The 26,029-nt window shown below is 31.1% G+C and overlaps 1 pseudogene; it reads left to right on the top strand.

The window, feature by feature from the left end:
• The first annotated feature begins 11,366 nt into the window (after positions 1-11,366).
• LOC134277047 (uncharacterized) lies at positions 11,367-16,184 on the top strand (annotated as a pseudogene).
• The last annotated feature ends 9,845 nt before the right edge of the window (positions 16,185-26,029 follow it).

Here is a 26,029-nt window from a genome sequence, read left to right as displayed (position 1 = left end):
GCCAAATAGTGCAAACTAATAAAATATGCTTCATTTTTATATTTACTGCAATTTTTGTTATGATAGATATATCTACTGTTTATTAACGTATTCAAAAGCAATACACTACCTAAATTAATTACCTAACAATTATAATATTGCCTTCTGTTCTATAATTTCAATAATTTTTAAAAATTCTATTCGCTGTACAGTTCAGGAGTTCAATGGATATATCGACAATATTTTGTCGTTAAAAATGTATTCATAATCTATTATTTTTAGTACATTATTTATATTGGATAATTGTAATTATGGTTAATAACTACTTATTGAAGACGATTAGATTTTATATTTAGACTTGTCACGTGATGCAGCATTCACGTGATTTTAGCATGTTTACTTGCAGTAGTGATGTTAACTTTAAAGTTCACTAGTGCAAGGGCATAACAAAGTTAAAATTCCAAGTTTATTTTATAAATATTTTCAACACGCATTGTAGTTTCTGAAGTGTGCTGTGATTCTATCTAAATTCTGCAATTTAATTGTTAACCTTATATCTGTTTGATTGAATGCTGTATTTTATGCTGGTCAACAGCATGAAATATTGTAATAATTAAATTACATGTAGTTTTAAAAAGTCATAAGGATTGCAGCACTTTTCAGTCTCAATATGCATACCTTTACATGATATATTTTTTCTCTGAGTCCAAAACAAACAGTTAATGTTAGTGTTTAGAGCGTCCTTAATACTTCTAAAGTTGTATTCTAAAAGCTTACTATTATCGATTGAGTGTATGCCCATGCACTAGATCGATTTATTAAGACCTCCACATTACCCTCCGATGTGGTGCTTGCATACAAATATACGTCAGTGTCAATTGAATACGTAATATACAGAAAATATGTTAATAAAATCGTGAAGAAGACATTCAATTAAAGTTTATAGCCTATAGAGTATCTGTAAATAACATTTTATTTTATTTAAGGAATGAAGCTTATTTCAACTTATGTTATCCGATATAACATAACTTGGGGCAGTTTACGCTTTATAAACCACGAAGCGGTTTATAAATAAGCATAAACTGCCCCAAGTTTTGTTATATCGGATAGCATAAGTTGAAATAAGCTTCATTTCTTATAATTTAATTTCAATGTAGACAGTGAGACAATATTTCCTCCGGAAAAAAGCTTCAAATTGAGCATTATTTTAAAAGTAAAGTCAAGCGGAGTGATACGTTTATAATGTAACTCATTGTGACGTAGGAAAGTTATGTTATACGAAATGGATTAAATTTTTTACCCAATCAAATGACGTGTTACAACTGAAATTAAATTATTATAGAATACATTTTTTGTTGAGAAAATATTACTTGATCTGCCTCTTACTTCACACAAACTTCGTCACATTCTACGAAATGAAGTCTCATTGAGAAGTTGATTGCGATCAGTGACTTGTTTATAATTTGTTATATGGGATTTAACTAACGACAAAACAGCATTCTGTAGTTAAGTTTTGATGTAGTTTGATGATTTTTCACAAGTTAAATTAGCAAATCACCCCATTTTGTGGTATTCTAAAGAATTGTTGTATGACATATATTTTGTATGAAGTCATAGTTGACAGTGAATTGTTACTGTTCTAATTACCCATACGGTCATACGGTCATTACACTGTGTGACCACAAACCTAAAATAGTCACTTATGTCAAGGGTTTGTATGGATTTCCAAAATCAAAGAAAAACCTTGACACTCTGAGGATATACAGTTATATGGCTAAATGGTCTCGAAGACTTCATTTTTTGTTGTTGTTGTTTTTGTTTTGTTTTTTTTTTTTTGTTTTTTTGATTCAGAGAAATTAAGGATGAGTTTGGTTCATTTTATTTTTAATAACTAAAGTTAAGTTAAGTTAAGTTTTGTTGATGTTAATTTTAGCAGTAAAGTGCGATAGCGTCAAAACATATGTCTAATGGTAAATAAATATATTAGAATTATATGTGCAATGTTTAATTTGTGTTCTAATAAATACTTTGAAAGATTTTGTTATAAAAAGACAATGAAAAAATAGTTTGATAAAAAATAAATTCTAAGAGAATATATTTGTGGAATCTGAGAATATCTATTAACATAATTATAAAGATTTGATGAATAAAAGAATAAAAAAATAATTCCACTAGCTGTTTGGATTTCTTTGATTGTTGACACTGGAAAATCAACTGAATCTCTTATTTAACCAACAGTATACTTGAAAGATCATTTATCACTGTAATCATTCAAGAGATTTTTTTTTATAAATAAATGTTTCTTTGAAATTAAATTTCAGAGAATAGGAAGAGTGTTCTTGTAATTGAATAGTTATCTTTCTTCTTCGATGTTTGCTGTGTTTGAAATTACCCCTAGGTCGGTGGATTTTACAATTTCTATATATTTAATTTTGAGTAAAAATTTATTCTTTTGTTGCATTTAAAACTTTTAAGTTAGTCAAAATACTCTGTAAAGTTCTCGTTGATACCTTGAAAATTCGTAAGAACCGTAGTACTTGCGAAGAAGGTCGGGTTTTTTTTCGGGGGGGGGGGGGGGGGGGGGGGGGGAAGGCACACGTAAGCAAAGTGCTCGAAATTACCCCGATCCACCTTAGCAAAGGTTTTATGATTTAATGAACATGTAAACATAACAAAGGTTTTGTTCATTTTTTTAGTATCCAATATGAAGGTTGTCTGGTTTGTTTCTTCTAAGAGCGAAAACAGATGACGCCTAGCGTTTTCCTCCAAAACTTCTATTGACTTTAAAACATAAATTGTGTTAGATAAACAAAAAGGTAAAAGATGCGTTTTCATTTTTAAACCGAAATTCTCGGCAAAAAAGATAGACTTGTAATGTATTCAAGGTTTATTTTTTGGTATTTTTATAGCTAACATTAACAATGAATCAAAATTTGATTGGACTTTTAAACCACCCACAGAGAAGTACGTGTATCCAACGGCAGATCTTTTGATTCATAACTACTTCATGTATATCAACACTTAGGCCTACATTATATTCGCACCAAACTTTATTCTTTCCCTTTGAAACTGTTAAATAATCTTCTTGAAAAGACTACGGAATGCCCATCTCTTGATTACTCGACACCAGACTACAGGCCTTAATCTGTGATAATAGATATTAGAAATCATAGGCTTTCAAACTCCTATGTTCTACTGTAGAAAACGCAGCTAAAACCCGTCTTATACACTAATACACTTATTTTTAGAACAGTTTATTATTTTTATGGAAAAGTTCTTTTGCACTTGAATTTTTACAGATATCTTTTGTATTTGATCACTAGAAGCAGTTCCTCTCTCGGAACTGATCTCTCAGTCAAGAAGATATAACAGGTATATAAGTCTGATCTTCTTGGTTTTATTTTATTGCTGACATTAGCTGACATCTAAAATCTACAAGGCTTCCAGTGTTAAACTTGGACCACGCCTTACCACTGTTACCCAGTAAATACAAAAAGAGGTATGTTTAGAAGAATTCATTTTTCTTCAATGCATGTTTTTTTTTAATTCAGTGGAAGTGGCTGGTGTTTATGTTTACCACTTTTAAAAACTAGAAATAATAATGTATGATTTTTGTTGACTAAAGAAAATACTTTTGTTTACAGTTTGTGGAGAAAAGATGTTTTATCAAGGGGAAATTTCAGTATCCACATCTGAGCCTTTCCGATGGAATTCATCTCATTTTTATGAAGAGAAAGAATTGAACTACAATAGAACATATTCGTATACACCTTTGTCTACAGTTCACGAAACTTTAGGAAGAAACTGGAACGAAACAAAAAATGGCTTTGATGATTCTTTAAACTTGTATGATTTTTATAAGAATTATACAGTATCATTCCGTTTACTCGATTCCAAAGCTATTCGTTTGACATCGGAAGGATTTCAGAAATCAATCATGATTCTAATATTCATTATCGGATCATTGGGTTTCGTAGGAAATGTTGTGACCATCTTCACAGTTTTATGTTGTAAAAGGTTTCATACTCCGACATTTGTTGCCATCAGTTGCCTTGCTTTGTCTGATACCCTAAATATCATCATTACTTTTGTTGAGAGATTTTCGACTTTGTTTGCTTATCTTACCATTCAATATTTTGTGTTCCAAAATAATGTTTTGTATATTGCTATTAATTTTCTATTTTTAACAATTATAACTTGTTCAAGTACACACATTGTGTTCCTTATTGTGATCAGATATTTATTAGTAGTCCATCCCTTAGAGAGCAAGATACGACTTACCGAGTCTATTGTTATAGCATGCTCTGTAATGATCTGGGTTTATTCTTCCCTATTTTCTGCTTTCCTATCTATGATAATATCAACTTGTATTAAAAATTTACTTTATGCTTATAAAATCATGAATCTTATATTTATTATTTTTCGTGTTCTTTGGGGTTTGTTTTCTATCTGTGCAATAATTATTATACATATCAAGAAGATGAAAGCTCTAAAAAATACTTCTGTAACAAACAATATTCATAGAAGAATGAATGTTATTATTTCCATTATATTATCCGTTTTTGTTTTCTATCAAATATCATTCATCGTTGTTTACATTGCTGTATTATATAACAATTTCAATTTTCCGGAGAGTTCTATTACCTTTATCTTGCATGCATACACATACCATCTTGCTACACTCTTTGGACTTGTAAATTTCTCTTGTAATCCGTATATACTCTTTTTGGCATCACAGATCTTTTCATAAACAAAACTTATCAAAATCTTGAAAATGTACACGGTTGAATCAGTAGAAATTGTTGAAATTCTATCATCTATCGATCTGTTTTGTAATTTAGCAGGTAATTCAAAAGCATAAATTTACACGCTCGATGTAGAAACGTTTCATTTTGGCATTCTTTTTAAAGTAATTCTAGAAAGATTGAAATGGAACTTTCCCATTCTAAACAATAAGTTAAATGAATAAATGATTTTTTAATTCCAAGCGTTGGCACAATAAATTATGCCTTTGATATATATGTATTATTTTTTTCTTCATTTGACTTTACTGTAAGGAAAAACATTTTTTGAGAATAAAATTGTCGACATATTTTGTAAATCAATTTGCTTGTATATTGATATATTAATAATAAAATCATCATTACATACAAGGGTAAATCAAGTCTAGTTACTTGTTGAAGAAATAGTGTAAATAAAAAAATTCTATGAATGTAATAAAGTGAAAAATTATGCATTTTATACCATTATAATTTGATCCTTGTTATATCCGATATTCGACTGAATAAAAAAAAATCACTCCAATGAGGGAATTACTATTTTGATTTTCTTATTTATATACATGTTAATGAATGTCATAGCATCAAACATAGATCAGTTTAAAAATCTAGAATTAATATGGTACGATAGAAAAAATCGTATTCCTTGAATTGATATACATTGTGCTTGGGAATAAATGATGCACTGCACTTAAAGATGGAGTTAGTATTTTACTGAGTGCCGAGTAAAGGTAAAACTTCGAATCCTTTCACCGTTGCATGTTTATGGTGACGTCGCTATATGAGTGAAAAATTCTCGAATGGGACATAAGACAACATACAATTAATCAATCAACCATTTATATGTGTAATTCGTGTTAAAAATCTGTTTTTGTCCTTGAGAATCATATTACATAAGCAAAATAATTTCTTCCGTCAAATAAAATAAAATAGAAGTTTAATTTTCTTTTTTTTTTGAATGAAAATGGAGGTTGGAAGCATTGTCATCAAAATCTAAATACTAAATGGCTGTTCCAGGCATTGCACACGTGTAGATAACGTAAGACGATTCATAAATATTGTCGAGATAAGTATTAGATTCTAGAGTTGTAAAATGATATGTTTATTTCAAATGCTACATTTTGACACTTGTTTCTGAGCTGATACTTTTTTCGTGATTTATTGGAGAAAAATGTGCGCGGCATTTATTTGATATTAGCACTAGCTATTATAGAACTGAACTGTTACACTTCATTTAAAGTTTATTCTCTAGTTTTCGATTGTATTACAATTTAAGGTAATTCTAGAAATGCATATAAATTTGAATTTTCCATTGATCACATTGTATATATGAATTATTTCAATACATTTATTTGTCTAGAGTTGCCTCACTGAAAAAATGCTTTTGATGAATAAATTATTTTTTTTCCTTTACATGAATTTTCCATTTCCAATTTCTGCAGTAACATTTATAATTTGCATCATTTTTTTTCTTACACTGAACTCTTTGAAAGAAAATGAAAGCAAACGAGCCTCCTACAAGAAATTAAAAAAAAACCGCATCTCTAGAAATTCCCACATATCAACAATGGTACATCATAAATCAGCATTTGCCGTGTAGTGATAAATATTATAACACGTTGTAAAAGGCTATGGTTTCACTTCAAAATACTGTTATTTTTCAAAGAATATTCCATTATTTGATAATCAAATATTACTTTTCTCATTTATTTGAAATTGAAACATGTATGTTTTGAATTCATAAAAATCCAGTGTTCAAAAATATTCTGGTCAAATTGGATGAGATTGAAAAAAAATCATTATGGCTCTTTTAAATTGACAATCTTGAACTTGCTGATATTCATTTAACTAATCCCCCTCCCCCACATTGCACATATCTTTAAAAAAAAAAGACTATATCCTTACTGGGTTAAAATATGAAATATTGATGAGTTTGAGTAACAGTATTTTTGAAGATGAACGTATCATATTTTTTATCATAGAAACACATTTTTGAAGGTAAACAATATAACATATCAATATAAATAAAATAAAAACCATATTTGTTGATTGTTAAAAAAGGTAGACAACATGAGGGTCGTATTTATAGCAGGTTATGTGTAACACTGCTTCCAAGTACTACATTATTTTGATCAGACATTATTTAGAACAACTAAAAAGAAACAATAAAAATGATTAAAAAAAAAAAAACACTGGTGCCTCAGTGTGATTGACTTAAACAAAAAAAATTAAGTGGTATTTTTTTAACTACAGTTCATTGCATTAATATTTTTGCAGTTCATTTAAAGGCTTCTTTTTTTCAATAATGGTTTGTTCCTCTAGAAAGCATCCCTGTTTTGTACACAGGAAAAGTTTATTCTAAAATTAAATATTTCAATAAATGTGTATGTTGTTCTATATCCTATTGTATAATCCAGTCTATGTCGCTTTATTCTTGTGTAAGAAGTTCATAAGGTAACTAAACTTCATATAAACTTAAGGTTGATGGTTTCCTGACTATACGATTTGACGTATACATCATACTGTTTTAAGAATACTGTATTAAACTGTATGTCCATACACTGCATAAGGGTATCTAAATGCAGCAATCCAATTTATTTCAGTAAGGTTTTAGGAAATACTAGTATCAAGTTCAAGTTCTTTATTGACTTTGAGCATTATAGCTCATCAGTATTAACAAACAAACATGACTGTTCAGGTTTACAGGAGATTATGATAATTATGTACATATGAAACAAATATAAATATATATAAATATATGACATAAATGATTAATTTAACATGTCTTTTCTAGTTTTTAGGCTAAAGTAGTATCAGTTACCATATAAAATACAAGCAGTTTGCAAAACTTAAATTAATATATATAAATTACATAATGTATAGAACTAAATTCTAACGTACTACAAAAATGTAGCAATGGTTCACATTTTACATTGACATGAAAATGGAATAATGAGATATGTGACAAATAAAACAAATACAAATATTGATCTTTCTAAACATTTCCTTAGAAATTAATAAAAATAAACATTCTCTGACAAGAATAAGATTTAAAATTGTGTAGTAGTAGATGAATTACCTCTGCAAAATTATTGCAGATGTAATTATTATCTTTATTATAACGAAAAATGTATTGGAATAAAATTGAAACATACTGCATAAACAAATGAAAATGTAATAAATATTTGCTGATTGCTTAAAAAAAGAGAACATGTATTAGTAATAATGGTTAGAAATAATAGTATATTTTTTTAATCAGTTTTAAGTGCAGGCTACAAGAAACAAAATTCTGGAGAAAAAAGGAACACTGGTACATCTCTATGATTGAATTAAAAAAAAAAATCCCCGAAAAACGGACGTGTTATTTTTCTCTACACTATATCTGCAGTGTATCTGAATGTCTTTTTAATTATGTTCTCTTCCTTTTAAATGTATCCTTATTCGGAAAAAAAGGGAAAGAAGATTTTTATATTAAATAATTGCTTTGATCTGTTTGTTCTTCTTCATCAGATTAAATATTTCATTTTATAATCTAGTATCCGTTTGAACTAATGCCTTTCTGGGTGTTAATTTTCCTTTTTCTGTTTTCTGGAGAAAAGCTGGAAACAAACAACAATTAATTAGTTTTAAAAACACATCATCTAAACGTCTACATATATAATAACTTCATTATTGATAATATCTATGAACACTTTTTAGACAAACTTTTAAAGTCGAATTATTAAGATATTCAATTCATTAAAATAAACAAAAATGATATATCTGCCTTTTATTTAAACATTTACTTTCAAAATAGCACTGCTGAAATTATTTTCGTCAAAGTAGGTTGAGATTGGAAAAGAAAAAATCTACAATCATTAGGACTCCTTTTTAAATGGAAATCTTAAACATGATGATATTAGTAATTTATTCAACTAATCAGTTTCTGCTATTTCTAGAAATATCCTTAGTTAACAAAGGGGCTATATTTTCATCGGAACAAATATAAAATTATGATGGGTTTTTGTATCAGTCGAATATTTAATTAACCAGACATTTGAAAACGAAAATATATTTTTAATACAGCGACACATCTGATGAAGTAAAGATAAGATATTATAAATATAAATGAAATATAAACAATTTTTGTTGAATGTTATGAAGGGGAAAAATGAAGGCAGTGGTTAAAATATAGATTTTATATAGTACTGCTTCCAGGTACCACAATATTTTAATCAGTCGTTATTTAGTGCATGCAAAAAAAAAGAAACAATAAACAGAAAAACAGAGAACACTGCTACCTCAGTGTGATTAACTTTATATAAAATACTTCGAAAAACGGACGTAATATTTTTCTTCTACACAACATTGTTTCTGCTGTTCATTTAAAGGCTTCAATAATGGATTGTTCCTCATAAAGCATCCTTGTTTTGAACACAGGAAATGTTTATTCTAAAATTAAATATGTCAATAGATTTTTACGTTGTTCTCCATCCGATTGCATAATTGAGAATATGCCCCTTCACTTTTTTGTAAGAAATAACGCTTTTTAGGGTGTTAAAGGTTCCTTTGTATGTTTTGTGGAACATAACTGAAAACAAAAGAACCATACAAACGTTTTTTTTAAAAAACAGTATCTGAATGCTTACACTTCGCAAAAACTCAAAAAAGACGTTATGTACATGGAGGATGAATTTCTTATTGAAATTAACAATGTAGACTTTCAATAGAAAGTCCTTGAGTATAAAATGTCCAAACATTATCTTAGTAAAAGGGGATACTCTTTATTTTCTAACCTTTTAAAATTCAGAACCTTACGTACAGTAATTCGTCAACACCTAAAATGACCGAATTTGTGCTACAATTTTATTAATATTTCAAAATTCTGTAAAATACTAAAAGTTTGCGCCCGAGATCTTTTGGTGAAGTTTTTTTAGCATTAGAATATAAGGACTTCGACGTCATAAAATGATGCCATCATGTGGATTGGCTTAAAAATGTCACAGAAACTTAAGGTTCCTGGCTTCCTGACAATACGATTCGGCGTATAGAGCATACTATTTTTAGAATACTATATCAAACTGCATGTACAAACACGGCATTAGGGTATGTAAATGCAGAAATCCAGTCGATATCCTAAATGGTTTTTATAAAATACTAGTCTCATAAAGCTTAGAAATGTACCCAAAATGTGTGTGAAGACAATACATTCAATTGCAATATTTTGTTATTATCAGACGAGAGGTTTCTTAATTATGCTTATGCTCTTAACTAAAGGACATGATTGATAATCAAGAAAAACCATGTAAGGTTTTTTTTTTTTATTTGGGGCCTGCGAGGTGGAATTGCTAAAGTGTTTGCTCTAGCGTTGCGATGTAAAGAGTTAATCCTAACGTGCAGGGTTTCGAATCTCATTTTGGGAGATGTAGAATCCTGTCCTGAACTAAGCTGGTGACTATAAACATGCTTTAAAACATTCAAAAAGTAAACATATACTAGTATGTATGGAAGACCAATAGTGCAAACCAAAATATAAAGAAATAAATTGTTAAATAAAGAAAACAAAAGAATTACAATATAAAAAGAAAATTATTATTAAAAAAAACCGAATTCCACTAAATAATTGAGTTTAACTACAATACAGAATAATCAAAACGAATCAGTAAGAAACGTTCGTATTGTTTTTAATAAAAAAAAAATTGAATAACTTTGTTAAAGAATGAAGTAATAAAGACAACTCGTTTGAGATAATGAAAGCAGTGTGTCTCTATGTTTTCTTAGGTAAATAGTCACAAAAACCATTCTTTATTTATAAATAGTTGAAGGTTAATTCCGAAAACTATTTAGATGTTAACTGATATAAACATTGAATATTCTGTGTATATTCGCAGTTATGATAAGGCTGTCCGAAGGCTTAAAATGCCTTAAAAATATGCATGTTATGTTGAGCTAGATTTTAATTTCAATATGTAATCCTTGTTTGGAATTGCAGTGAACTTGAGATAATAGTTTACTTAGGTATTATAATAAAGCATTTTTTGTGATTTCACATGACTGTGTTGATCACGTGACGGAGATATATGATATTCCTAAATGTTGCACATAAACCGCTTCGGCACAGGTGAAAAACAAAAAAAATGTACAAAGTTTGTTACATAGATCAATTCATCGTGATCTCTGGTACATAGAAAGTGCTGGGGGCAGGTTTAATTTTTACTTGTTAAGAAAATGTTTGACCAGATATTTAACTTACCAACATAGGAGGGGGTATTTTCCACTCTTTATCGCGATGTATACAAAAATAGAAAACTATACACAATCCCCCAGCAAAATTCAAGTAGAACACATACTTCTCTTGTAGATTCACACAAAATATCTTCAATTTGTTTTTGTTTATCACTTGTGCCAGTCCAATATAAACACGATTCTTAAATTCAAACTCTGTCTACGGACGTGTAAGGGGGGCGTTTCACACATAATTTTTCTCTATTGTTTGAATATGTGCATATCGGACAAGCGAAAGGAATAGGGATATTTAAATTTCAAATGATTAAATTCATAACAGCACATTGCAGCTTAAAAACATTCCTAAAACTTGAATTAAACAACAAGGACCAAAAATAAATCTACATGCCAGGTATAAATTATGACACTTCCCCCGTCTTGTCAGCTCAAGTATGCAGTGACTTGACGTCATGTTCTATCATGACGTCATATCTAGGTAGTGCAGAGAAGTTACTACCGTCTAAACAGTTTGATATTTTACGGACAGCCTTATCCTAGCTGCGTTTTACCTTTCATTTTTTTAAATTATCTCACTAAACTTCAATCAGTGACTACGTATAAAAGGTATTAATAGATTCTGTCAATATGTGTATTTCATAGCTAAACACAGTAAAATGCTTCCTAAGCAGAATAAGAATTCCATGTTTTGCCTAAAATTCGGGGAAAAAAAGAAATTCTTTCGGACAGATATTTAAAACTCTGTTTAGTAAATACAATTTATCATTGAGTTAAATGCTGACTGACGTTCTCCATACTGATTTTTAGACCACTATTTACACACTGAATCGATGACGGATTTTTCCGGGATTTCCCGATCATGACAAGGAGGTTTGACCGGTCGGCAGCGGATGCTCACTTCTCCTTGGCACCTAATCCATTCTCTAATGTCTTAGAGGTCCTTGTTTGCTTTGCTCCTTTTGTGTTGTTTGATGGACTTTTGAGATTGAATGCTAATCGTTATCTCTATATAGTTCATTCTATAGCTGCAAAACTGTAGCGTTTTGGTTTTATATATTAGTCATTGACCATATCGCCATAACGCATATCTCGTTATGCAAAAAATGAGCAATTTGCGGCGCAAGATTTTTTGCGCACTGTTTTTGAGAATTTCCTCACTTTAACTTTAAACTTTAGTAAATAATCTACCTTTAACCACTAATTCAAGACACATTCTTAAACCAATTTGTATATTTTATCCTCCTCTCAGCCCTTTATAATATAAAGTATAAACTATGTCACATCTACACCACACTTCATTTTGAATATGAAAAATGTGGCAGATATGACAAGGACTCCAAAACATTGATCACAGAGAAGAAAAGGGAACACTGGGATTATGTGAGGTAATGACTTACATGTATTATATTATCACATGGAATTCCCATGGGAACCAATTGCGCTCCGTTAATAGGAGACCGATTTTTGTATTCATATGAAGCAGAATTTGTGCAAAATCTTATGCGTGAAAAGAAGAAAACACTTGCTGTGGCCTTCAACTCGACATTTAGATATATCGATGACATATTGTCAATTAACAATGGTAATTTCCATTCCTACTTCAATACGAAATATCTTGGTGAGCTTGAGATAAAAAGATACCACAGAGTCTGACACATCTGTTTCATACTTGGATATTTTTGACCGGTCGGCAGGGGATGCTCACTCCTCCATGGCACCTGATACCAACTCTGATGTTTCGGAGGTCCGTGTTTGCTCTGCTCTTATTTTGTATTGCTTTATAGACTTTGAGATTGAATACTGTTCGTTATCTTCATGCATTTTCCTCTACATAATAGTATTTCTACTCAAAAGAAAACTAAAAGAAGCATATTATGAAGACGGGAAAGTTCAAGAATCCAACCTCATAAGTACTTCACCATTATCATGGATGGAATGGATCAAAAGAAAACAAATGTACCAATCTTATTTTCCAAAGCAAGAAATTCCAAACAGATTTGTAATCTACAGCAAATAAGGACACATCTTTTAGGAGTATTGGTCCAGAGAGAAGGTTTGTGGAGCATTACATAATAATACTGGACATGCTTACCCGTTATTGATCTCTATTTCACTTAAAAAGAAAATCTGAATTGGAAAATTTATAAATCTTCATGTAATTTATTTTTGATGGTTAATGAGATCTGTAATTCAGTTTACTAGGGAGTAAATAGATTGCAATGTTGTTTATGTAAGAAATATTTACATTTAGAAATGCTTTCCTTTATATAACACTACTGAAAGCAATGCGTATCCATAACTGTATAAATACAGGTACGGGGTCAAGAGGTCATGGATGTGCGTATGGATAAACGGTTTACATAATTTCTCAGTGACGTCAAAAAGGATTGATGCACATTCAGCATTGGGTTTGAAAAATAATACATTTCATACGTTAAAAGTCACAATCAGGCAAATATAGTGTATGAATAAGTCACAATGTAAATATAAGTAATAAGGTATCATTTTAAAACATATCTCGGGCTATAAATACGGGTAGGTACGAGATTAAATTCATCATAAAGCCCTCTCGTGACCAACCCGTACTTATATCCCGATAGATGTTTAAAAATGTTACCTTATTTCTTAAATATTACATTATGCCTTTAGACTACAAGTCCCAAATAAAATGTAAAGATGTACTTTGATAATTTAAATAACTTAATTATTTCTCTTTGCGCATAGGTTCATCTGGAAAAAAGAAAATAGGTTTCGGCCACTTTGACCTCATGCAGTACCCTCATGATTCCAATCTTAACTTGACAATATTGCTGGATACAATTACAGGTAGGTCATAGTCACATATTCTTGAATTACTGATAATCATGACATTTTTGATACATGTCTTATTTAATCATATATTAAAATCTAAGACTTCTACAGAGCTACTAAATATATCAGCTTATGTGTGCACTGTATACCAATGGACTTCTTTTGCATTTCTATGGTTACATCAAATATATCTATTAATAATAATTTTATAAGAAAGTTTATCATTATAAATACAGAGGAAATTCATTCCTACGAGTAGGAAAAAAATCTTTTGCATTGTAAATTTACCACAAAATTTAATAACCGATTATCAGAAAATATGCCCACCCTTGGTCTTTGTGCTTATGCTCACCTGGCAATCTCAGTCACAGATACGCATTTTATACTGATGGGGAGCACTTTCACTTATTGTATAATTTTGAAATTAAGATCCATATTTCTTTTCTACATGCAGCTTTCAAAGATAAGCTTGGAAGAGAGCTACATCTCCAAACGGACAGCGCCACAGACAACAAAAACAAAGTAGTTTTGGGATTTCTGGGAGTATTGGTACACCTTGGAATATTTGAAGAGGTAATTGTATTATCATTTTATAAAACTATGAAAAGTAGAATTGTAAACCTTTATCAGTGGATGATAATTGGGATTCTGTTTTCTTATAAAATAGTGCTATTTACATATGCTTCCTGTGGGCCATACTCATGAGGGCATCGATGCAATGTTTTCAAACTACTCTTCTTTGTAAAAACAAGACATCATGACTCTTGAAGGTAATATTTCTCTTTCTTGCTTTATTTGATTTGTGAATTAACCAAGGAATATTTTTTCAAAATAACATATAGTTGTAAATTGTTGAGATAAACATTTATGTTGCAGTAATTAAATTATCATAAAATGTTTATTGTTAAAGAATTATTGATTTAAGACTTTCGGCCCCTTTCAGCCCAGGTATATTGAGGGACAGACCCCTTTCTTATTTCATCTTAAAGGTCTAATGATATTTAATATTTTTTGTTCAATAATTATTTGAAATTTTTTGTTCATGTCCAAGATTATAATGCTCTGTTGCAATGTAAATGCATTGTATTTGTTTGTTTCAGCTTTGCTTCACCATTTCAAGCAAATAAGTTATGTGAGAAATGGAAGATTTGTGACTTTGGTATGGGACTTTAAGGAGTGGTTGCAGGCCCATTTGATAAATAACCATGGACTTGGAGACCAATTTGAGTTCCGCATCCATACACAGGACAAAGGTTAGTGGACACTTCAATGACGTTATACAAATTTAAAATAATAACAATAGACCATGAAAAATTTATTTTTGGTTCTCAGGCCCTCCCTCATCTCTTCCAAGGATGCCTCATTGACCCTTTTCATAGCTAAATCAATAACCCATAACTCAATAACTCATTTTTTTGAGGTTTTGCACAATGTAAAATGTTGCCTCTTTATATTTTTGGGGCAATAAAAAGTTTCTTTTTTAAAAATGCCTCCCTCCATCATCATATTTCTTGAAAAAAGGCATGAGAACCAAGGAATTAATTTTGCATGACCTAAAACAATGTAATTTTCATTAATGAACAAATAATATTTGTAGAAAGTCGTATTCCAATCTTCCACTATCGGAAAGGTGATGGAGAGAAATGGTTGCCTGACTCCAGGGATTCTGCAACTTTTGAAAGCAAGAGGGGCCAACATGGCATTCACATTTTTAAGGTGATGGAATGTTCTTTTTTGAATTGGTCAATTGTTAAAATTGTCACTTACAAACATGGGTATCTCATATGCCAGTGGGCATATATTTGAAAGATACTAATAAATATATCAGTAGTACACACATTTGCTTATTTTGTAATTTTAGGATTTGCAATTCCTGAAGACAACCCCATCTGTAGTTCTTCCCAAGGAAAATGGGACATACCTTGAAAAGATCATCAAGGAGACAGGTCCCAAATTGTTGGCGTCTGGCCTTTTAAAGGCAGAGGAAATGGAATGGTGGGAGAGTTTTCCAGCACTAGCAAGGGAGAAATTTCTTGAACCTCCAACTCATGTTAGTTTTTTTTAATATCAAATAATCAGCCATTTTATCATTCAAAGATAATCTCCTTTTTGAATATTTTAATGAGTTTCTGTTTCATATGTTGATTAATTTGATATTCAAGGTATACTTCCCATTACCGGACCTGATCCAGAGGATGGAAAGCACATCATCGACCCAATCCCCATTGCCAATAGAAAAAACTCTGAGGGAGCTCGAAGAGAGGACAGACAAGAGAACACTGGTAAGAATACCATCTTTGTTTACGTTATTAAATTTTATTTAGCCATAATCACTCGATAATGAATATTTACTACTAAACTACATGTTCCTCACATGAACTTGTACAGGAATGAATCTCCCTAAAGAATAACATAACTTTCATATAGCCAAAAATGCTAGTAAACCGATAACATTTTTATTGGAAATACTATCCATCATGATCACAATGTAACACTAATATCTTACATTATTTACAGGTATATACTGGAAACTACATCCAACCTAAAAGGAGGAAATCCAAGAACTGAAATGAATAAAAATTTTTAATCAATGGCCTACAATATAAACCTGATTTTGTCATTTCTTACATCATTTGTTACCAGCTATAGACTACAATAACAATGTAAAAATCATTTCACAATCTAAAACACTTATTGAGAAAAGAACTACATTTTTATTGGTAATACTATCCATCATGATCACAATGTAACACTAATATCTTACATTATTTACAGGTATATACTGGAAACTACATCCAACCTAAAAGGAGGAAATCCAAGAACTGAAATGAATAAAAATTTTTAATCAATGGCCTACAATATAAACCTGATTTTGTCATTTCTTACATCATTTGTTACCAGCTATGGACTACAATAACAATGTAAAAATCATTTCACAATCTAAAACACTTATTGAGAAAAGAACTACCAGTGGTAATGAATCACAAAATGACATCATATATAATAAATGTTTTTAAACTAGGAAAAAAAGATAAATTGTCTAAAAAGTTTCATTGATCACAATTACAATTATAGTGCAAGAAACAATCAATGTCTGCATTGGACGACTCAGTTTAGTAAGTCAATGCCTGCATTGGACGACCTCAATCAGTCAGTCAATGCCTGCATTGGACGACCTAGATCAGTCAGTCAATGCCTACATTGGACGACCTAGATCAGTCAGTCAATGCCTGCATTGGACGACCTAGATCAGTCAGTCAATGCCTGCATTGGACGACCTAGATCAGTCAGTCAATGCCTACACTGGATGACTCAGTTTAGTCAGTCAATGCCTGCATTGGACGACCTAGATCAGTCAGCCAATGCCTGCATTGGACGACCTAAATCAGTCAGTCAATGCCTGCATTGGACGACCTAGATCAGTCAGTCAATGTCTACATTGGACGACCTAGATCAGTCAGTCAATGCCTGCATTGGACGACCTAGATCAGTCATCCAATGCCTGCATTGGACGACCTAGATCAGTCAGCCAATGCCTGCATTGGACGACCTAGATCAGTCAGTCAATGCCTACATTGGACGACCTAGATCAGTCAGTCAATGCCTGCAATGGACGACCTAGAACAGTCATCTAATGCCTGCATTGAGCGATTGATAGGTATATAAATTCATTCAATGCCTACATTGAGCAAAAAAAAATGTCTATCTAGTGAAGTTGAATTATCATTTCATTTAAGACCAACTCATAATTTTAGACTTACAAGGAATTTCACGAAGGAAATCATCGTATTTGCATAAATCATCAATGCTGAAGCCAAAGTGAATTTTTACTTAAGAATATCTGCATTGGATTCAATGCCCACTAATAAATGTTAAGACTTGTTTTCTAATACATTCTTAGTACCCACGACATGTGATAGCTAGTACCCATAATGATGTCATATTATGACGTCATCGACCACTACTACACAAGTTTATAAGAGACATCAACAAAATCGCGTCAGCCCAAGGGCATAACTTACTTTTTTTTTTACAGAACCGAGGTATAATAAGACGCAGAATATCCCAAGGATTTAAGATATTACTGCACAAATGTCGACACTGCAATTTTTTGGTTACTATTCGAGCAGTTTTAAGTTTAAACAGGGTAAAAATACACAGTCCAGGGTACGTTTCATTATTATTTTTATCGATTGAGAAAGTGCATAAGATTTGTGCAGCAATTTTATTAATTAAAAGAATATTCTTCTAAATAGTAGACATTATTTATTTTGAATAAAATAGGATATGCCCTTGCGCCGACGTTGTTTTGTTGATGTGTTTTATTACCTTGAATGGGAGAGAACAGTGACGTCATAATTTGACGTCATACGCGGGTATGTTAATGCAGCACATGGATCAGAATTCGGCGAATTAACACTTTTTTTTATAATATAACACTAATAAATCGGAGAAGTCATGGATAAATCTTTTGCTATCATTATGCATTCTATAGACGTCAATGAGACATATACTACAAGAGGAACTACACCACGACGTCACCACGTGACGTCTATAATTAGAAAAAAATGCCTTAATGAAAAAGTGAAAAGTTCAGCACTACCCCGGGGATAATTAATTTCAATTTGTAGTCATAGTTATGTAAAAACATCTCTGTACCATTAAAAGTGCTGCTAGAATCCTACTGTCCTATCACATAAATAATTATTCAACACTTTCGGAGGAAACCTACCTAAAATTTTTACGGTTTGTTCATAACATCGGAAAAAATGCATCAATTCCCGTAAACCATACGATTCTAGCAGCACTTTCCATCCCTCTCGTTTTAACGTCCCTCTCGAGAATTTTTCACTCATATGAAGACGTCACCGTATACTAGTGAAGGGCTTCAAATTTTGACCTGTACACGGCACTAGGGGTCATTGAGCAGTGAGGGACCTTTATCGTTCCAACGCCTGCCGTTGACACAGGGCCTCGGTTTTTAAGGTCTCATCCGAAGGACCCGCAACTTTCACTTCAAAGTGCCGAGCGCATGGCGAAGGAACAGTTGCTACCAATTTTAACGACTAGGTCAGTCGCGGCCGAGATACAAACTCACGACCTCCCGATCACGGAGCGAGCGCTCTACCGACTGATCTACCGTGAACGGTCAATAGAATAAGAATTTTACATAGAATCAAAAATTAAGTTTCAAAGTATGCGGCGTAGTGTTGAATTTTTGCATCCTTTTTGCTATGAACGACAGAGGAAAGGCTGATCGGCAAGTAAACACCCTTTTTGCTGTTATTTTACGAAGAAACTGTAGAGTTATATTAGCATATTTTATTCATAAGCTTTATTCCCACATGAATCACACATGATATTCATTCTAAATGCTTTTAAACTCCGATTTCTTGTGTTTGTTTACATGAATTCTCGTTACGTTTGACTTTCACTCTGCTACTTCGTGATCAACAGTTATGACGTCACGGGTTTGGTATTTATTCCCTGTGATAAATACAGAGACCCAGAGAGGATAAAATTCCGTTTATACTATGCCTCTGCATATTTTGATCCAATTTACGACCTCAAATCAATCTTAGATATCGATTTTAAGAAATTGTTATCTCTAAAACTTCACGTCATATAGCTTACTATGACGTCATATCATACAGGCAAGTAGAATTTTAGGTTGTAACCTTAACATACCTGCGTAATATGCACTTGCACAAATACACTGTGGAGACAAGGTGTGTATAAGAAAATCAATTTGAACTTACTCTGTACATAAAATTTACAACTTATGAATTTTTATTAGCTCATTTGCATAGAAATGACCGTATTTAGATCAAAGAAAATAAATATTGATAATTATGTTCCAAATTCAGATTAAAACTTATGACCAAATTTTTACATTTTTTTTCATAAATTTATTTTAAATCAGATAATAAATGTTACAGGTTTCCACCGCCAGATGATAAAATTCACAAAATTTTTTAGAGATGAGTCGTACGGGTCGCTATAGTTCATTAACACGCTTCAGTCTCTGTCAAAAATAACATGGAAAAGGATCTTCATTAATACAATAACCGCTAATTAAATCAGCACCAAAAACTCTCACATCTCCTACTGCTATTTACGTTCTATAGGAATAATTTACAGGCATAAACACAAATGCAAAAGGCCCTTATGGTTTTCTAGACTAACACTTCTACCGGTTGATGTTTCCATGGGTACTAATGGAAATATGGAGATAACGAACAGTATTCAAGATCAAAAGTTCACCAAAAAGTAGCAAAGCGAGCACGGACCTTCAAAACTTTAGAAGAGGGATCAGATGCAATGGAGGAGTCAGCTATACCGACCGGTCACAGCCGCCGTACGCTCCTTGTCATGATGAAGAAATAACGGTAAAATATGTTGTCAATTCAGTGTATAAATAATGAACTAACAATAAGAAAGAAAAACGTCAGTCATTTGACTTAATGTTAAATTGTTTTTGCTGACAAGATCATTGGATCGACCATAGAACTTACGTAATGATAAATTTAAACGAGACTCCTGATGTTCTTGTTTTATCAACTTAATATACATCGTTTTAGAAATTGTTCAAGCGTGAAGCATGCTCTTGCGTATCGAATCAACTGAGATATATAAACTCTGTATGCAGGAGTGGAAATTGCTTACAAAGAAAGAGAAGTTGACTATAATATAGTTAAAGTCATTACGTTATAATAAAGCTTGGTTGTCAAATTACAATTAACGTCTTTTTCAAGTAAAATATCAAACTACGAGACATCAAGTCTGAGCTTTTACATTACTATTTAAAGTGAAAAGAAGGACTTCTCACAGGGATGTTATGTTCCAATGAGAACTGAAGGTATCTAGAGTAAAAGGGGTTATTATTCCATCGGATTATCATATAAATAACGGGAAGCGGAAACCAGGGGGTTTAACAAACAATATAATAAAGATTTTCCATTTGTTACAGATCTATATAAAGTTATTTATAGCATTGTATTGCAGAAAGACAGAGAAAACTGTTTATTCATAAAAGCAAATATTGGGTGACCTGGGGTCACCATGTTGATAAAGATGAAATAACTTTTGTGTCTTTGATGCCTGAGGAGTTGATATAATGGTTTATTACTAGTACGCAAAATGACGAACTATCCAGGTCCTAGTACGTTTCGTCCTCCTTGTTAATTCGGGCCTCTTCCAAAGACTCTCTTTGGGAATTTTTTTTAATATTTGCATATTGCCATATTATTGTGCGTATGTGTCTTTAGAAAGTCTGAATAAAAAAAATTGTCATCTTTGGCGTTAAGAAATTGAAATGATTTAATGAACGTCACAGTTTTCGTCATTACCAAATTTCCACAAGTGACTGTTTACAATATGTAATTTATTCTTGAGGTGCAGGAAATTCCTGTAATACACAAGTTTTATTAATATTTCATCACCAGTATATTGTTAATTTTTCATTACAAATAAGTATTGCTTTCCGCAGGTATGCTCAGATTGTATGCAAAATGTACGAAACTGTGGGATATACCTAGATAGGTAAAATTACTGAAACTCGGAGCAAAAATAATATGTTTCTGCTAGGAATTGGGAAACTGTCAAGTTGCGTATGCATTTTATGCCCCTTTCCCACTGTCTGCATATGTCTATATTGGATTTCTCCTGATTTCTGTCAAAACCAATTTGCATTAGCTGTTTCTCGCTTAGAGTTAAAACCTAGAAAATAAGTATGACAGTACAGGAATTGAAATATAAGTAAATCAACAATTTCAGATTATATATTTGCTGAAACAAAATTACTTTTATTTCTATGAGACAAAATATGTAGCATGAAAAATGCTTACGATATTTTTTTCATGGTTAAAAAATATGTAACACTGTGAAATCACTAATTTTCGTAGCTTTCGAGGATTGTATTGACCCTCGAATTAATTGCCCCATGAAACGTAAAATTTGAGGTACATTACAGTTTTCAGTCATGAAACCAAATCATCACAAACCTACACTTTTTCCTCAAGCCTCGAAAATTTGACCCCATGCTAAAATTTGATTTTACAGTATTTGTCATTTCATTAAACGTCTACTTGGACGTAATACACATTATATACGTCTCCATATGAGTGAAAAATTCTCTAGAGGGACGTTAAACAACATAAAATCAATCAATAAATACGTAATGCAGCAACAACAAACATTTTTCTCAGCTTCTTGCATTCAAAATAACATGAATAACAAATATTAAACGCAAAACGTTTTGTTTCAAAAACTGCTCGATCATTATCAGTAGTAAAGAGAAAAGGTATTGAAAAAAATTCCACTGTGTTTTTATCTCAGTGTTGAGATATTTAAGTTCATTACTCATTAAATCTTCTTTTGACAAGGGCATCAGCTTACGTTTTGGTTTTCACCCCTTTGGAATACACACAAGGGAAGTATTCTTTAGCTCGAAGAGTGGAGCTTCTTTTCAGAATTCGAGTACATTACTTGATAAATACATAAAGTGCTTTGCAAAGGTCAAATATACTTCAAGATGATTGTTATTACTTGAAATTTATGAAAAGTATATTTGTTTAAAGAATCAGCTCTTGTTATATTACATTCTGCAGAAATATAATTCAGATATCTCTTCGCTACTTTGAAAATTGTACAAATATTATTACTCTGGAAAAGCTGGCAGTCAAACTCAATTGAAGTTAAATGTAATATTTAATGATAATTTATTAATTCCATACAACAATTTACACAGTGACTATTTTAGAAAATAAAGTCACTTAAAAAATGCATCGATTTTCACTTTTGCTTTTCAATTTCTTTATTTCGAAGTCAATTTCTTCAAAGCAGTCTTTTCAAAAACAAATATTAGCAAATCTTGTTATAACGAATTTATTTCAATACACTTCATAATTCGAAACAATAACACAGCAAAATTAGCGAATTTGGTACAAACGTTTTACATTCTTTTACAATATATTGTCAATATTTCGTTCAGTATAATAAGCTGTCTAAATGGACGGAAAAGAGACTTTTATATCCGTCTACCAAATAAGTTTTGACCTTCAACAAAATTACTCAACATTTCATCTAAGGGGTAATTATATCTGGGTTTTTTTTTCAATTGTAGGGCAATTTCAGTAGAAATCAAGGAAGAGGTTGCACAAAGAAAAAATGCTATTGAGTTAGAGCAGTGAATAAATTCACTAAGGTTCGAAATAAGAAATTCATGTTTTCTTTGAGTTTTTGTAGCATTTGTATAACTTATTCCTAATCTGCAGATATATAGAGTAATATATAAACATGCAATGCCATAACATAAATAGATTAATAATCATTACTCCGGGAATTTTGTAAAAAAAAATTAAAGAGAATTTTGGAAAACGCGTGCCATTCAATCCCTTGAAAAAAATGTGCATTTGGAAGTAAATGTATACATTTAAAATATATTACAGTACTACAAATTCATGTAAAATTGTTGATGGGAAAAAAATATTTAAGACAGAACATTGATTATCATTTCATACCACTCTTATACAGTTTTTTTTACATATTTCAGTTTACATGAAAAAAAGATATATTAATCATATAACTGTATAATATACACATTGAATGAGTGTTTTTGAAAAGGTCCCTTTCTATAAATTGAAAAAAAAACCTGCAAATTAAATTAATTAAATCAATATGATTTGATTTCACATGTTCCATTTTAAACACAATACACAAATATCATATAAAAGATGCTTTTGTACCGCATGAACATAGGTTAAGAATTTCTAAAGTTTACCTCCAATATGTATTGCTAAAATTGAGATACAACCCTACTTTATATCACTTTATTTAATGAACATACATTAGCATTGACATGTTCATTTACTATACATAAAGACGAGCATTCAGTCTTATGAATATATAGTATCCTACCACTTGTGTTGACAATTCGTATTTCGTTCTCTAATATCATAGTTTTAGCCAATATTTGTGCAATTAAGATTTTATCAACTGTAATTCAAGGTATATTTAACCTTTTTTTTTCATGTTTAATAGGTATACCGGCAAATTTTTAGATCCGCCAAGACCTCTCTTCTTCTATGGGGTTAAAGCTCCTTGATCCACCAGCCACTGTTTCACTACTTCAAAGTTTTGGTCCATCCACTTGATGTTGCTCTTTGTTTTCTCTATGGCCTGCTGGAAGGCCCGTGTACCGGATCCCATGTCGGGATTCTCTCTCAGGAAAGACTCCAACTATGAATAGAAATGCCATAATTTTTATGAGTATAAATATCCATTTTAAATTCATAAAAAGATCACATAATCACAGACTTTTGTATGATTTTGTTTTTCCTTATAGGTTTTGAGAAACATAAATAAATAGCTGAATATTTAACATTGTTTTATTATTTCATTGGTTTTTAAATCCTAAAAGAGCACGTGCTTGATCTCGAATATTAATACTGATATTCATTTCAAATGTAAAAAAAAAACCTAAATGTTACATGCAGATCACAAAAATTACATATCAGTTACTATGAAATCTACACATGCTGCATAAGCATAAAAGCAACAAACAATCCTGGTGCATTACATGTTTATGAAAGGTGTTTAGTCGCAAATAAATCGCCTTTGTGGATTTTTTTTCTGATTAATAAGTGGTTATGTACTACATGTATGATAGATGTTCTGAGCTCACACTGAAGGTTAATGAAAAAAAAATCACAAGAATATGTCTAGAAAATCGACGGGTTTATTCTATTTAAAAAATGCGAGTATAGTTTCCAAAAGCAATCATACTGTATATGTTCCTCTGCCTACTTTATATTAAAAAAAGCTGAGCATAGATTTCTTATACCTGTGTAAGTTCGAATTTAATGTTAAAACGTGACGTCACTCCTGATATTAATCGTGGAAACGCAAATGAAGACAACCCATACCTGTAACAAATAAAGATATTTAAAAGCATGCCTTTTTGGGATGAATATGCTTGTACGTAACCTCTCCCAATTTATTTATTGTTGGTAATTGTATGTAAGTACTCCCAATACATTTATCAGAGGTACAAAGTAGTTCCTATTTTGGAGATATTCATGTCACCTCTCCCTTTTTGATTTTTCATAAAAGTTATCAAGATGTTTCTTTTTATTTGGAAATATTTTTGCACCACATCCCTTTTCTTATTTTTATTAGCCGTACAGAGTGCATATATGTAGGTCCTAATTTCGATATATTCATACAACCGCTCCACATTTATATTTTATGGGAGGAACAAATAATTCCTACTTTGTTAATGTATTAACAAGCTCTTTCCATTCATATTTTTATACGTGGAATAAATAATTCCTATTTAAGAAATATACATGTAACCTCACTTCATTTATATAATTATTTGTTAATAATATCAAATTAATTCTTTTTGGGAGATATAATTGAAACACCTTCTCAGTTAGTGGTACCTCCTTTCTTTTTTTCCTTTTTTCTTTCTTTTCGTGAAAGATCGTGTTAATTTTAAATGTCTAGAGTATGATATATTTTTAAATATGAACAATATTTATATCAGATTGGTTTTTAAGGATAAATAACACAAACAAACTTTTTTCAGAAATCAGCATTATTTCTCATAGATTTACATTTAAATTGACAACCTGAATAATATTTACCAAGTCGAGTGGGAGAATTTTATAAGATTTTGTCATAAAGTTAAAAAATTGTGCGAAATTTTGTATGGAATTATATAGAAGGCAAGATAAAATCTCAAATCTAAACACCAAGGAAAACCTACGATTTCTTTATATTTCAGGGATTTATTATTTATGTCATTACAAATCAAAATCAGTCAAAAAATATATATCAACCCGCGCATCCATTTTTTGTTTGTGGTAAGTACCCTTAATCTGTATTCTTAACGGAACCCTTTTTATTTTTGGTTGCCTTCTCCTTATAGACTGGCTGAAATTTGCTCAACATAAAACTTTGCTAACCTTTGGAAATTTATATATTGGGCATAATAAGAATACAAAAATGAAATAAGCATCGACTTTTCTTTGTAAATTTTGCTTACACTTACTGACAGGAATTTTATTGACATTTTGGTTAAGGTAAAGACAGATTTTGTTTTTTCAAGCGTGAAAAATGAAGAGATACGTCTGTATTTGTGATGATTTATTGAGTATTAAGAAACAAATTTACACCTGTCACACTATCTGAAAAAGTGAAATCAAATAAATTCCATGCTAAGTCGTGCTAAAAAA

This window comes from Saccostrea cucullata, unplaced genomic scaffold, assembly GCF_032062105.1.
Source record: "Saccostrea cucullata isolate Sc308-1 unplaced genomic scaffold, CSIRO_AGI_Scuc_v1 ctg6812, whole genome shotgun sequence".
In the NCBI taxonomy this organism is placed as follows: Eukaryota; Metazoa; Mollusca; class Bivalvia; order Ostreida; family Ostreidae; genus Saccostrea; species Saccostrea cuccullata.
The sequence above is the reverse complement of the archived record's forward strand: the minus strand, read 5'-3'. Positions and strand labels throughout refer to the sequence as shown.